Source organism: Macaca nemestrina, chromosome 4 (assembly GCF_043159975.1).
Source record: "Macaca nemestrina isolate mMacNem1 chromosome 4, mMacNem.hap1, whole genome shotgun sequence".
Taxonomy (NCBI): domain Eukaryota; kingdom Metazoa; phylum Chordata; class Mammalia; order Primates; family Cercopithecidae; genus Macaca; species Macaca nemestrina.
In genome coordinates, this window is record NC_092128.1 from 114,223,917 (window position 1) to 114,239,211 (window position 15,295).

Below are 15,295 nucleotides of genomic sequence, written 5' to 3' on the forward strand. Positions count from 1 at the left end.
GCTCCTCCTTGCCTTCCACCATGACTATGAGGCTTCCCCAGCCACACGAAACAGTAAGTCCAGTTAAACTTCTTTCTTTTGTAAAGTGCCCAGTCCCAGGTATGTCTTTATCAGCAGTGTGAAAACAGACCAATATACTACCATACAGAATAATATATTGTATTGCCAACTTTAGGACTTATTTTGCTTTCAGATTTTTTATTTGTTGAAACACCACTAATAGGCTTTATATGAAGTGGACTATGGATACAAATGTATTATTATTTATTTGTAAGAATAACTGTTAGCAGCAGATGAGTATAAAAACACATTTATTTATAAGATGGTAACAGCTATGAGACTGGTTGTTTAGATCACAAGCTTATCTCCTAGATGCTCTTGTCTCAGCTCCCAGAGATGTACACCTTAAGGTTTACATGCCGGTGTCGGCATGTCCTGCTCTTGCTTTCCACTTGACATCAGTGGAGCTCTAAGAACCAATCATATCTAATAGTATTGACTACTGATCTTTAATTCTCATGAAAATGATTCTGTTTTCCCAACTTGGAATTACCAGTAACTTTCCTCAGGGTTTGGGATTTAAAATAACATACAAGGCCAGGCGCGGTGGCTCAAGCCTGTAATCCCAGCACTTTGGGAGGCCAAGACGGGCGGATCACGAGGTCAGGAGATCGAGACCATCCTGGCTAACCCGGTGAAACCCCGTCTCTACAAAAAAATACAAAAAAACTAGCCAGACGAAGTGGCGGGCACCTGTAGTCTCAACTACTTGGGAGGCTGAGGCAGGAGAATGGCGTAAACCCGGGAGGCGGAGCTTGCAGTGAGCTGAGATCCGGCCACTGCACTCCAGCCCGGGCGACAGAGCAAGACTCCGTCTCAAATAAATAAATAAATAAATAAAATAAAATAAAATAACATACAAATTTCCTGAGAAATTCTGGGAGTGACTTCCCATATGGAAACACAACTTTATCCAGAGATCATCTGCTCTGAACCTCCAGAATCTGTCCCAAGGTGAATAGCATGCATTGGGAGAGTTGTTTCTTAGCAACATTTATCCAATCTTTCTTATTTCTTGTCTTTTGCACCCCAATTTTCAGAGACACCTGGCTTTGTTACTTCTTGAGCTTTATGAGGATTTAGAGGATAAATCTGGTTGGTTCATAGTTTTTCCCTCTGGCAACTCAGGATTCATAAGTCTTGGGTGTCAGTTAATTTCAACTCATTCTTAGGCTTTTCAGAAATCTACACTGTGTTGATGTTGTCTGTTTTCCATGCCCATTGGGTTTTTACTGCAGTTTTAATGGAGTTTCAACAGGGAGCAAGATTAGAAGCACAGATTCAATCTACCAGGAATCTACTTTTTTTTTTTTTTTTTGAGATGGAGTCTTACTCTTCGCCCAGGCTGGAGTGCAGTGGCGCGATCTCAGCTCACTGCAAGCTCCACCTCCCAGGTTCAAGCAATTCTCCTGCCTCAGCCTCGCAAGTAGCTGGGATTACATGCGCCACCACACCCAGCTAATTTTTGTATTTTCAGTAGAGATGAAGTTTCACCATGCTGGCCAGGCTGGTCTCGAACTCCTAACCTCAAGTGATCTGCCCAGCTCAGCCTCCCAAAGTGCTGGGATTACAGGCGTGAGACACCGCACCTGGCCAAGAAGAGCTTCTTAATAAATAAAACTATCTCCAGCAGGAATGAACTGCTTTGCGAAACAAGAAACTCAAGCACAGACTGCACAATTATCACTTATTAGGGATGCCACTAATAGCATCTAAGCCCCATATGGCTGTATAGTCCAACTGGCTGGTGAGGCAAGGCTGTCACACAGAAAAAACAAAGTTAATAAATAATGAAATGCTAGAAGAATGAAATTACAAAAATAAAGTCAAACTAAGCGAGAGCTACCAAATATAAAGGATTATCCACAGCTAACAGTATTACAGGTAATCACTGTCGAGTTCTAAATTTCCTTTTCTATTAGAACATAACTTTCCCCACACACAGCATCTGTACTCAGATGTGCATTTATCCCTAGATTCAATCTGAGGAGTTGAAAAGTGACAAAGGGATGGATGGCTTCCTGAATACTATGAAAATGTCCCCTGACCCACAAATTTCAATATACTATTAAGCATTTTTTTCATTACCTGAAATGTATGTTTGCTTACAAACAGGTTTCTTTGCATCTATTCTCCCCACCTCCTCCAATCAAGGAGCAAAGAGAACACCAGAGAAGCTGGAGCACAGTAAACAAGGGGAAACTAGCATGAGATGAAGCTATGAAAGAAGAGAGGCCAGATCACAGAACAGGGAGGAGGGAGGAATGTTGTGGGTCAAGTTAAATATTTGGGGTTTATTCTAAGTACAATAAAAAGTAAAAGGCCAGGCGTGGTGGCTCGCACCTGTAATCCCAGCACTTTGGGAGGCCAAGGTGGGCAGGTCACTTGAGGTCAGGAGTTCAAGACCAGCCTGGCCAACATGGTGAAACCTCATCTCTACTAAAAATATAAAAATTAGCCAGGCATGGTGGCAGGCACCTGTAATCCCAGCTACTCAGGAGGCTGAGGCAGGAGAATTGCTTGAAACCAGGAGGCAAGATTGCAGTGAGCCAAGATCGCACCACTGCACTCCAGCCGGGGCAACAAAGCGAAACTCTGTCAAAAAAAAAAAAAAAAAAAAGGAAAAAAAGAGTTTCAATGCTCAATATATTTTTGTGTTTTGATTGTGGGAAGCAGTAACGTTGCATCCCTGCCTTTCCTCTTTATTAAGGGTTTTATCTAAGTATGATGGACTAGAAAGGATAAAATCAACACAGTCCCTTTTCTTTTTCTTTTTTTTTTTTTTTTCAGAAACTTACAAACTTTCTCACAAACTTGTTTAGGAATAAAAACATGGGGAGTGACAAGATCAGATTTTACATTTTTTAAAAATGGCTGTTGTGTGAAAAATGGGGGTAATAATATATCCTGGCAAATCAATTAGGAAGCAGTATATCTAGGTGAAAAATCATTGTTCTTTTCAATGAGAGAGGTAGAGATGAAGTGGCCATATTTGAAAATATTTAGGAGGTAGAATTTAGAGAACACTGAGGGGTCTTAAAGTGACCCTGAATATTACTCAGGAGCATCTGGATGAATGGCAGCCCCAGTCCCTAGGGAAGTATATACTGCCAGACGTTAAGTTGCTGGGAGTATAAAGAAAAAAAGAATCCATTTTTTGGATGGGTTAGCTTTGAAAACCTGAGTCACCTAAGTGCAAATGTCTCACAAGCTTCCACTTCATCATTTCTCACTGAACATCTCCATTAAGGCTTCACAATCAGGAAGCTGGCAATTAGAACCTGTATCTTTCTTCCATGTCTGCTCCATTTACTGATCAATGCCACCAACTACCAGAGATGTTATAAAGGGATTCCTACATGTGATAGAGAAGGCTGAAACATAAAACATCTGAAGTCGCACTGATAAGACTCTATGACTCACAGATTCATCCACAACACTGGAGTTATTCCTGCCACAAAGGTTAACCTTAAGGAAAGAGTTAATTTATAATTCTGCAAACTCTGAAAACAAATACAAATGTATTAAGGAATACTTTTATCCATAGACTGCTTTACTAGTAACATTATAAGGATAAGATGAATTTTGAAATAGACTTTAAAAAATAGTTTCAATAGTTAAATGTCAGTTCTTAATTAACCATCTTGATTTTCTGACATAAAAATGTACAGCAATTATTGTCCAGCTGACAAAAAGCCACAATCTTTATTAGTAAGTCCTATTATATAGCACAACACTGCCACCTGTTGGAAGACATTGCTAGCCAAATGTTTTTATTCCTAAACACTAAATGCATGAAAAAGTTTATGAATTTCTGAAAAAAAATGAAGAGCCTATGTTGACTTTATCCTTTCTAGCCCATCATGCTTAAATTAAATCCCTAATAAAGAGGAAAAGCAAGGACGCAACGTAACTGCTTCCCACAATAAAAACACAAAATGGTATTTACTTGTTGGTTTTGGTAACTTGGATGAGGGGAAGGTTTAACCATGCAGAGATAGCACTAGGGAGTTTTTGAGGTGAGGCAACTATTCTGCATCCTGACTATGGTGGTGGTTATACAAATCAGTACATGGGTTAAAATTTATAATATAAAAAGTTTATTTTGCTGTATGGTAATTTAAAAAAAAAAAAAAAAACAGGGTAAGACAATACAAATACTCAGTACCATGGGAAAAATCATAAGTTATAATGTGAAAGTATTCACATAAATTTCAAAGTTTTGCTACTTATAGCTGAAAGGCTTGAGGCCCAAAAACATTAGAAAAATTCTAATGTAATACTACATGATGACATACTTAAATATGGATGTAGAATAGAAGTGTTTCTAAAGGCTACCATTGCACATCAGAAGTCAATCTTTGCCCCTAGCATATAACATTTCAACGAAAGGAACAATCTATAACCAAAAGTTAGGAGTATTCACCTTTGATTCTGGTAACTTTTATTTATTTATTTATTTTTTTTTTTTTTTTTTTTTGAGACAGGGTCTCACTCTGTCACTCAGGCTGGAGTGCAGTCGTGCCACTGCAACTCACTGCAGCCTCGACCTCCCAGACTCAGGTGATCTTCCCACCTCAGCCTCCTGAGTAGCTGGGACCAAAGGTGTGCACCACCATGCCCGGCTAGTTCTTCTGTATTTTTAGTAGAGACATGGGGTTTCGCCATTTTGCCCAAGCTGGTCTCAAGCTGCTGGACTCAAGTGATCTGCCCACCCTGGCCTCCCAAAGTGCTGGGATTACAGGCATGAGCCATCACGCCTGGCTAGGAAATGCTTTTCCCTACAACAAAACGAGAGTCTTGTTCTGTCGCCCAGGCTAGAGTGTAATGGCACAATCTCAGCTCCCTGCAACCTCTGCCTCCCAGGTTCAAGCGATTCTTGTGCCTGGTGCCTCAGTCTGTGAGTAGCTAGGACTACAGGTACTTGCCACCAGGCCCAGCTAATTTTTATATTTTTAGTAGAGACAGGGTTTCACCATGTTGGCCAGGCTGGTCTGAACTCCTGACCTCAAGTGATCCGACTGCCTTGGCCTCCCAAAGTGCTGAGATTACCACGCCCATCTGGTACATCCTTTATGTGATTGTGTTTCATCTCCCTCAAAAAGCTGGTGCATAAACAGGGAAAGTTGAGTGCTTAGCATCTAAGTAATCTTGGTATTTGCTAGATCACTTATGAATGTAAGTGACATCAAAGTTCCATGAGATCTGGAACATCTAAATCCATCTGGGGACCTTTCCAGTGCATTTGCAAATGCCAAATGTCATAAGGCACCAAGAGCCCACAAGATAACAGATCACCAGATCAGAGTCCAAATGACAAAGAGACCCAAACTAAGAGCAAAAGTCACATTAACACACTAGTTCCTCCCATCTCTCCTGATAATACACTTGCTGTTAATAAAGTGATATTGGTTGTAAGAGCAATGATGGAATATTAAACTGAGACCTTATGAAAGATGCTGCAATGGGAGGGAGAGGTTGTTAGAGAAGGTGTAACACATAAAAATCCTCTACCCTTTATCCCTTAGGGCTGCCCTTAAGCCATCCTGTTCCCAGGATCTGGCAGCCACACACAATCTTAGTTTTCTAAGTTTTGGTTGAGCCATACTGTTGTCTGTTTTTCTACATTTTCCCAGTCATAACTGGGAGGTCACAGCTATTCAAAGGGACTGCAGTACCCACAATAATTTGCAGTTCCAACAACAGGAAAATAGTTGAAAAAAGAATGATACAGTCGTAAAAGAGAATAATGCTGGTCATCTCCTAATCTTCAACTAACTAATGACATGGTTATCTTTGCACTGAGGAAGGTAAACTTGCCTGTCAGAAGCAGCAATAGTCACAGCACACCAGGGTAACTGCCAAAGCATCCAAATGGAGCAGTAGTATGATACCAGAACAATTCACAGACTTTTGGAACTATACAAGTTTGCAAACTCACCTCCATTTTAGAGTCTGTCATGATGGGTAATTTCCCCAAAAAGACTAAAAATACAGAAAGCATTAAGAAAAAAAAAAAAGGCTAGGCGAGGTGGCTCACGCCTGTAATCCCAGCACTTTGGGAGGCTGAGGCAGGCGGATTGCTTGAGCTCAGGAGTTTGAGCCTAGCCTGGGCAACATGGCAAAAATCCCATCTCTACAAAAAATACAAAAATTAGCCGGGCATGGTAGCATGTGCCTGTAGCCCCAACTGCTGGAGGAGCTGAAGCAGGAGGATTACTTGAGCCCATGAGGTCAAGGTTGCAGTGAGCTATGTTCATGGCACTGCACTCCGGCCTGGGTGACAAGGTGAGACCCTGTCTCAAAAAACAACAACAACAACAACAAAATCTTGGATCATAGAGATGTTCAGGATTTGGAAAACTATCCAAGATAAACCTTTTATTTAGTGTGAACTGCAATAATTTTAAAACTCAAAGATCTCCAAGTCCTAATACAAAAACACCTACACCCCTTCAAGTAGGAAATGGCCCTTTAGAAAGGTAAATGTAATAATCCATGGCTAAATTACACAATTCTTTTAAATCTCATCTTTTATGTAAATAACAAAAACACTAAAGCGTACGGGCAGTTCCTTAAAAATCAAAAGAATTACCCTACAATCCAGCAATTCCACTTCTGGGTACATATACCTAAAAGAACTGAAAGCACAGCCAGGCATGGTGGTTCACACTTGTTATCCCAGCACTTTGGGACCCTGAGGTGGACGGATCCCTTGAGGTCAGGAGTTCAAGACCAACCTGGCCAACACAGCAAAACCCTATCTCTACTAAAAATATAAAAATTAGCCAGCGTGATGGTGCATGCCTGTAGTCCCAGCTACTCAAGAGGCTGAGGCAGGAGAATCACTTGAACCATAAGGCGGAGGTTGCAGTGAGCCAAGATCACACCACTGTACTCCAGCCTGGGAGACAGAGCAAGACACCATCTCAAAGAAAAAAAATAATAATAATAATTGAAAGCAGGAACTCAGACATTTGTATACCAATGTTCATAGCAACACTATTCACAATAGCCAAAAGGTGGCAACAACCCAAATATCTATCGACTAATGAATGGATAAACAAAATGTGTTCTATGGAATACAATGTAATATTATTCAGTCTTTAAAAAGAAGAAAATTCTAACACATGCCACAACATGAATTAACCTTGAAGACATGCTACATAAAATAAACCAGACACAAAAGGACAAATATTTTATGATTCCACTTTTATGAGGACCCTAGAAGAGTCATATTCACAGAGACAGAAAATATAATGGTAGTTGCCAGGGGCTGGAGAGAGGGAGGAACAGAGATTTATCATTTAATGGGTGCAGCGTGTGGAGATAAAAGTGTTCTGGGTCGGGTGCAGTGGTTCATGCATGTAATCCCAGCACTTTGGGAGGCTGAGGTGGGCAGATCACCTGAGGTCAGGAGTTCAAGACCAGCATGACCAACATGGAGAAACCGCGTCTGTACTAAAAATACAAAATTAGCTGGGCATGGTGGCGCATGCCTGTACTCCCAGCTATTCGGGAGGCTGAGGCAGGAGAATCACTTGAACCCAGGAGGTGGAGGTTGCGGCGAGCCGAGATCACGTCAATGCACTCCAGCCAGGGCAACAAAGAAAAAAGTGTTCTGGAGGTAGATGGTGGTTATGGTTACCCAACAATGAGAAAGTACTTAATGGCACTGAACTGTACCTTTACAAATAGTTAAAATGGTCAATTTTATGTTACGTATATTCTATCACAATTTTTAAAAAGAAAAGACAAAACACTGAAACAAGCAGCACAGAGTTCTAACTGGAATCAAGCCATGGTGAAAGAATGAAATTTTGGCCATTATATGTAAACAGAGAGATGCAATTTTTTTCTGGAAGCTATTGTACATCACTTCCCTTAGATTGTCAAAATGCTCAGTTTCTAAAAATACTTTTACTACTGGCTGGGCGCAGTGGCTCACACCTATAATCCCAACACTTTGGGAGGCCAAGGCGGTGAGGTCAGTAGTTCCAGACCAACCTAGTCAACATGGTGAAACCCCATCTCTACTAAAAACACAAAAATTAGCTGGGAGTGGTGGCAGCCTCCTGTAATCCCAGCTACTCAGGAGGCTGGGGCAGGAGAATCACTTGAACCCAGGAGGCAGAGGTTGCAGTAAGCTGAGATCACAGCATTGCACTCCAGTCTGGGTACCAAAGCGAAACTCCGTCTCAAAAAAAAAAAAAAAAAAAAAAAAAAAAATATATATATATATATATACACACACACACACACATATGTATATAACTACTACTGCCTTTTAACCAATAAAATTTTTTAAAAATTACAATGTTAACAGGATTTTATAAAACTAATTTTTCCAACACGCCCCAAACAATACAGAACACAATAGTTACACTCAACCTCTGCATACATTAAATCTTCAAATAAATACCTGCTAGTATGAAAAAAGTACCTAATATTTGGTGACCAACTGTCCAATATGGCTCTCACAAATCTAATGCAGTATATGAAATATGAACAAGAGAATAAAAGAATAACTTCTTAGAGTCTGTTTAAAGTAGAGAGTTTTTTTTTTTTTTTTTGAGACGGAGTCTCACTCTGTCGCCCGGGCTGGAGTGCAGTGGCGCGATCTCGGCTCACTGCAAGCTCCGCCTCCCGGGTTCCCGCCATTCTCCTGCCTCAGCCTCCCGAGTAGCTGGGACTACAGGCGCCCACAACCGCGCCCGGCTAATTTTTTGTATTTTTTTTTTAGTAGAGACGGGGTTTCACCGTGGTCTCGATCTCCTGACCTTGTGATCCGCCCGCCTCGGCCTCCCAAAGTGCTGGGATTACAGGCGTGAGCCACCGCGCCCGGCAAAGTAGAGAGTTAAATGAACAAAGTTGAAGCAGATCATGGCATATTTTTCGAGGCAGAGAGACAGGGAGGCACCAATGTCTGAAACAATGAACACTATTAGGCTAAACATAACACCAGGGACTCAGATGTCACACTAACTGGGAAGTACTATGTCAGTTTCTCTAACTCCTATAATTAAAGAACAATATTCTAAACTACTGGCCAGAAGGTTTTTAGAGGAAAAGTCCTGACTACACAAAAATGTAAAACAACAGTATAGTAAAAAAGATAAAACAAAGTTAACTAAATAGATTGAAGATATCTGCCACATACCTAACAGTCAATGGCTTAATATTCCTGCACGAAGAAACTCCTAAAAATCAATAAAGACAGATAAAACTCTAGGCCGGGCGCGGTGGCTCAAGCCTGTAATCCCAGCACTTTGGGAGGCCGAGGCGGGCGGATCACAAGGTCAGGAGATCGAGACCACAGTGAAACCCCGTCTCTACTAAAAATACAAAAAAAATTAGCCGGGCGCGGTGGCGGGCGCCTGTAGTCCCAGCTACTCGGGAGGCTGAGGCAGGAGAATGGCGGGAACCCGGGAGGCGGAGCTTGCAGTGAGCCGAGATCGCGCCACTGCACTCCAGCCTGGGCAACAGCGTGAGACTCCTTCTCAAAAAAAAAAAAAAAAAAAAAAAAAAAAAGACAGATAAAACTCAATACGCAATGGCAAATTACAAAGTTTCCCCTTGCTTCATTTTTCGAGTCTTAAAACACTCCTCACAGGTTCTTTCACAGCATTTTTCCTGGGCCTGGCCTCCCATGTAGCTGTCGGAAAACCATCACTCTCTAAACTACAATCACACACCCACAAGGAGGTCTCCAAGGCTACTAAAAGTTAATCTCATGTGCTTTTCATCTAAAAGAACGGTAGCATAATCTAAAAGACTGTCACATATCTGATAAATGACTTGTATCTACAATATATAAAGAACTCTTGCAACTCAATTACAAAAAAGAACCTAATTTAAAAATGGGCAAAGGATCTGAGCAGACATTTCTCCAAAGAAGATACATAAATGGGCAATAAGCACTTGAAAAGATGCTCAACATCATTAGCCATCAGGGAAACGCGATTTGAAACCACAATATTTTCAAAAAGTTAGGAGATTTTTAATGGTTGCAACACAAAGAAAAGATGAATGTTTGAGGTGATGGACATGCTAATTATCTGATTTGATCATTACACATTGTATACATTTATCAAAATAACATTCTGTAGTCCCTAAATATGTACAATTACTACATGTCAAAGAAACAAAAAATGAAAACACGATGACACACACTTCACACCCACTAGAATGGCCAGAATCAGAAAGACAGATAATGACAAGTGTTGGCAAGGAGTGAGAAATCAAAACCCTAATACACTACTGGTGAGAATGTTAAAAAGATGCACACTGATGCTTTGGAAAACAGTCTGACCGTTTCTTAAAATGTTAAACAGAGATACCATATGACCCAGCCATTTCACTCCTAGGCACATATGCAAGAGAAATGAAAACATGGTATGTCCACACAAAAACCTGTAGGTGAATGTTCACAGCAGCATTATACATAATAGCCAAAAGGTGGAAACAATCCAAACGTCCACTAACTAATGGAAAATAAATCGTGGTAATACCTATAAAATAAAAGATTAACCAGCAATTAAAGAAGTACTGACACATGCTATTAAATACAACACAGACGAACGTGAATGTTAAGTAAAAGAAGCCAGCTGAAAAAGACCACATGCTGTATGATTTCACTCACATGAATAATCCAGAACAGTCAAATATACAGTCAGTCAATTCATAGTTGCTTAGGGCTTAGAATGGGGAGTGGGGATGGGGAAGTCAGGTGAGCCTGCTGAATAAGTACAGGATTTCTTTTTGGAGTGATGAAAATGTTCGAAAATTGTTCCAATATGGCTCTCACAAACTGAATGCAGCACATTAAACATGAACAAAAGAATACAAGAATAACTTACTGCAGTCTGTCTGAAATAGACTTAATAAAATTAAACCAACTAATGAAGTTGAAGAAGATTACAGCATATTTTGTGATGATGGTTGTACAACCTTGTGAATGTACTAATTACTTTTAGGTTTGGTTTTTTGTTTTTTATTTTTATTTTTTTTTTTTTTTTTTTGAGACGGAGTCTAGCTCTGACGCCCAGGCTGGAGTGCAGCCGCGCGATCTCAGCTCACCGCAAGCTCCGCCTCCCGGGTTCATACCATCCTCCTGCCTCAGCCTCCTGAGTAGCTGAGACTACAGGCGCCAGCCACCACGCCCGGCTAATTTTTTGTATTTTCAGTGGAGACGGGGTTTCACCGTGTTAGCCAGAATGGTCTCGATCTCCTGACCTCGTGATCCGCCCACCTCAGCCTCCCAAAGTGCTGGGATTACAGGCGTGAGCCACCGCTACATTTTAAATGGTGAATTCTATGGTGGGTGAACTATGTGTCAGAAAGTTGTTTTATTTTTTTAAAGGACTGAAAACTGTTTTGTTTTGTTTTGTTTTCATTTTATCCCGTTTTTTAAAACAGTGCCTAGCAATATTACGAATTCAATCGATTTTGGCTAAATGTTAAAACAAAAATAAAAACTTGGGTAAACCATATGAAACTTTGCCGTATCTAAAGTTATTAAATTACTGTAAACTGGCATGGTGGGAGCATAATATGAGTGTAGCTGCAGGTGTGTTTTCCATGAAAGTAGCAAAGACTGAAAAATTCAGCAGAATCAAGACCCCGAAGGCCCCTTAAGTTAGGCTAAGAAATGTGTATTATCCTGAAGGCAACGGGAAGTCCAGGAAGATTCTGAGGACAGAAATAACACAATCAGATATGTTTTAAACGTGCAAGTGTAAGCGAAGAGTTGCTACTTCTATCCAAAAGTGAGGCACCATTTCCCCCAGGGGAAAATGGGAAGGAATTAGGGGAAGACTGGAGAAACAGGTTATCAAATTATCAGAATCTCCATAGATTTTTAAAAATTACACAGCATCCACCCCAAACACACATACAGACTGACAGGCACTGATACATACATCCAATGTCCCCTACACAGAAACTCACTTTTGTAGTCAGCTCCTGTTGGTAGGGTTTTTCTGTCATTCAAGTGTGGCGGGGACAAAAAGTATTATAACCACTAAACCAGATAATTCTTTCCTACAATAATGTGGGCAGCGTACTCCCCAGGTGTTGAAATTTAGTACTACCAACAAAAGTACCCAGTCCCAACTCTTCGAGAGGACCCCAACTCTTTACAGTGTGCTGTTGGGGATGCCCAGCAAAAACTGCAGGACAAAGTCAACGTTAGCTCGACACAGTCTCCTAACTCCGAGCGGACGGAGCCAGCGCGGGTTACCAGGAGCCAAAGAAGCAGCGCAGGGAGGTCGCGACCCGGAGCCGGCGCGAACCTCCGCGATGTGACCCGTGAGGGAACTCTCCAAGCAGCAGAGCACCCCGCGCGCGAAGGCGGCCGCCCGGATTGCAGAAACAAACGCTTCTCGCTGGCGGGGGAAGACGGAGACTCTTACCGCCGCAGGAGACTAACCTGTGAGCAACAGAACCACCACGCTGTGGAGAGTGTGAGCAGTTCTTCCAGGCGTGGGGGGAGCACGGGTAAATGACCGCGGTCCGGCGCGCCAGCGGGGAGCAGTCGAGACTTCCGGCGTCTGCAGCTCGCAGGGCTAGAGTGTCGAATCGGCGCAACCGGACGCTTCCGCTCACACCGGATTGTAAATGCTAACGCGGGTCTTCGGGCCGGCGGATCCAGGACTTAGGTCGCCGGGACTTGTGGCTTCTGCTTCTCAGACGTTCGGACTCGCGCTGGGAAGGGGTTCGCCTCCCCTGGTCCCCGCTTTTTTTTTTTTTTTTTTTTTCTGCGTCCGGTTATTGCAAATGCATTCAGTCCAGTAGCACTAACCCAGGAAATTTAAGCACCGGCTCACGTTATTTCTCGCAGGTATGTGGCGCTTCCGCTGGCCTCTAAGGACACAAAGCCCCGGGCCGTCTGACCCCCACTCCAGCACTGAAATCCATGCCGCCCCGTTCAGCTGACAAATTTGGCAGCACTAAATTTTATTTTATTCTACAAATTGAGTGCCCAGTTAACACCAGGGAGTACCGGGGTAAGAAAATTTCAGAAGTCAGGTGGATAATAATAGCATTTACTTCATAAGTTTGTTATGAGGATGTAAAGCGCTTAGAATAGTGTCTGGCACTTTGTAGGCGCTCAGTGAATGTTAGCTATTTTTTTTTTTTTTTTTTTTTTTTTTTTTTTTGAGACGGAGTCTTGCTCTGTCGCCCAGGCTGGAGTGCAGTGGCCGGATCTCAGCTCACTGCAAGCTCCGCCTCCCGGGTTCACGCCATTCTCCCGCCTCAGCCTCCCGAGTAGCTGGGACTACAGGCGCCCGCCACTTCGCCCGGCTAGTTTTTTGTATTTTTTAGTGGAGACGGGGTTTCACCGTGTTAGCCAGGATGGTCTCGATCTCCTGATCTCGTGATCCACCCGTCTCGGCCTCCCAAAGTGCTGGGATTACAGGCTTGAGCCACCGCGCCCGGCCCACTATTATCATCTTAATGTCAAGCTTGAAATCCAGTATCTTTCCTCTGCGAAGCCATGACTCCAAGACTAATTAACTTTGGACTAAGGCATTCTTAAACTCTTGATCACACATCCCTATCACAAAAAAAAAAAAAAAAATTTACATGTATCATGTATGGCATTAATATATTATGCATGCTATAAAACTTTCACAAGACATCAAACTTTTTTTAAGTGAGGTAAAAACAATTTTTAAACTTTTTAAAAAAACTGCTAACAGAAGTTCTTTTCTTCCTACACAATTAGGTTGCCAAACATACATTCTATCACTCTGGAATCCACTAGCTAAATGAGAACATTATCAAAGCAACCTACCGTTCAATTCTGAGTTCCCAGAATGTTTCTTTTCCAAAGAATTAATAGAAACTAATCAGACTGTGAGATACTTTAACCATAAGGACTATTTAAATGGTTCTTAGAGAAAAAGAAGAAATAAAATAGGCATCCACTGAGTAATATTCATTGATGCAACATTGACTGTTGACTTCTTACATTTTCAAAGAAAGAGATTGAGATTATAATACCTTACACTAAGCTTAATAGTTCAAAGAATAAATCAACTAATAAAAAGCTTATGAGGTTTGGTATATGTGCATTTCATACAACATTCATGAAAATGAACCCCAAATCAGTTAGCTCCTGTTCTGTACCAGACAGAGAAATATGTTTACTTTGTACGTAACAAAACATTAAAGAGGCTTTTCTGACCATTTGCTTGAAAACTCAGAACTTAGCATTTCTATCACTGGACTTAAATCTGCTAAAGTTTTCGTCTAAATTTTACATTAAAAACAAAACTCTATAGTGAATAATGTTACCTATCCAATATTCATTTTCCTCTAACTCCTTTGTACTAAAATCCTTATTTCATTCAGATAGCTGCCCTATTCCAGAATCAAAATGATACTGATTAAAGCAGTCATCATACAGAATTTTTTTGGAAATATTTGCTGATCAAGGAATGAGTATATGACCCAAGTTGGCTCAATCTGACTGAAGGAAAGGACCACTATTTCATGCTCAGGAGAATTCTGATATACTGTCTTCTTGAGGTGGAAACATCTATCCCACACTGTCATTAACAGCCATCCTGCCCATCACGAGGAATAAAACTGATGGACCAATGCTGAGGACAACTGAACAAAGTTATAAAATGATGTCCTTGGTGACATCATTCCAAACCTGGAGCTCACCCTGTATCTGAACGCCTTGTAGGGATGTCTAATAAGTTTCCTTATTATTTTTGTTTCTTGTTTTTCTGAGACTGAGTCTCACTCTGTCTCCCAGGCTGGAGTGCAGTGGCACAATCTCAGCTCACTGCAACGTGCACTTCCCAGGTTCAAGCGATTCTCCTGCTTCAACCTCCCAAGTAGCTGTAACTACAGGCATGCACCACCAAACCTGGCTAACTTTTGTATTTTTAGTTGAGAAGGGGTTTCACCATGTTGGCCAGGCTTCTCTTGAACTCCTGACCTCAGTGATCCACCCACCTCAGCCTCCCGGAGTGCTGGGATCCTTACTGTTTTCTGATAAAGATGCCATAAAGATTAAATGGGTTAAAATAGTGCTGGTCATATTGTAAGTATTGTAAGAGTGCTTAATAAATTTTAGTTATTATTAACTCACCTTAAGTCAGGGATTCTGTTTCTTATAGCCAGAAGTACTCATCAAATACACAGTCTACCCTTCTTTTTCTATATATTTAAAGAAAGGGTCTGTTTTGATACTTCTCAACTTCTAAGGAGTCAGGGA

General features: G+C 41.4%; 1 protein-coding gene and 1 long non-coding RNA gene across 5 annotated transcripts in view; one reads left to right on the forward strand and one right to left on the reverse strand.

The window, feature by feature from the left end:
- LOC105494199 (cytochrome c oxidase assembly factor 1) overlaps positions 1-15,295 on the reverse strand; it is a 195,257-nt gene that overhangs the window by 81,109 nt on the left and 98,853 nt on the right. Inside the window, exon 1 of one of the 4 annotated variants that reach the window (XM_011762412.3) lies at positions 12,491-12,618. The exons of 2 other annotated variants lie outside the window; for them this stretch is intronic. The gene's annotated coding sequence lies outside the window, so the exon portion shown is untranslated. Of the gene's footprint in view, positions 1-12,009; positions 12,303-12,490; positions 12,619-15,295 lie in introns of those variants that run through there. One more of the 4 variants, XM_011762416.2, reaches the window with a different exon arrangement.
- On the forward strand, positions 12,645-15,168 carry LOC139362853 (uncharacterized). Its single transcript, XR_011622336.1, has 2 exons — positions 12,645-12,901; positions 14,419-15,168. It is a non-coding gene; the product is annotated as an uncharacterized lncRNA (long non-coding RNA).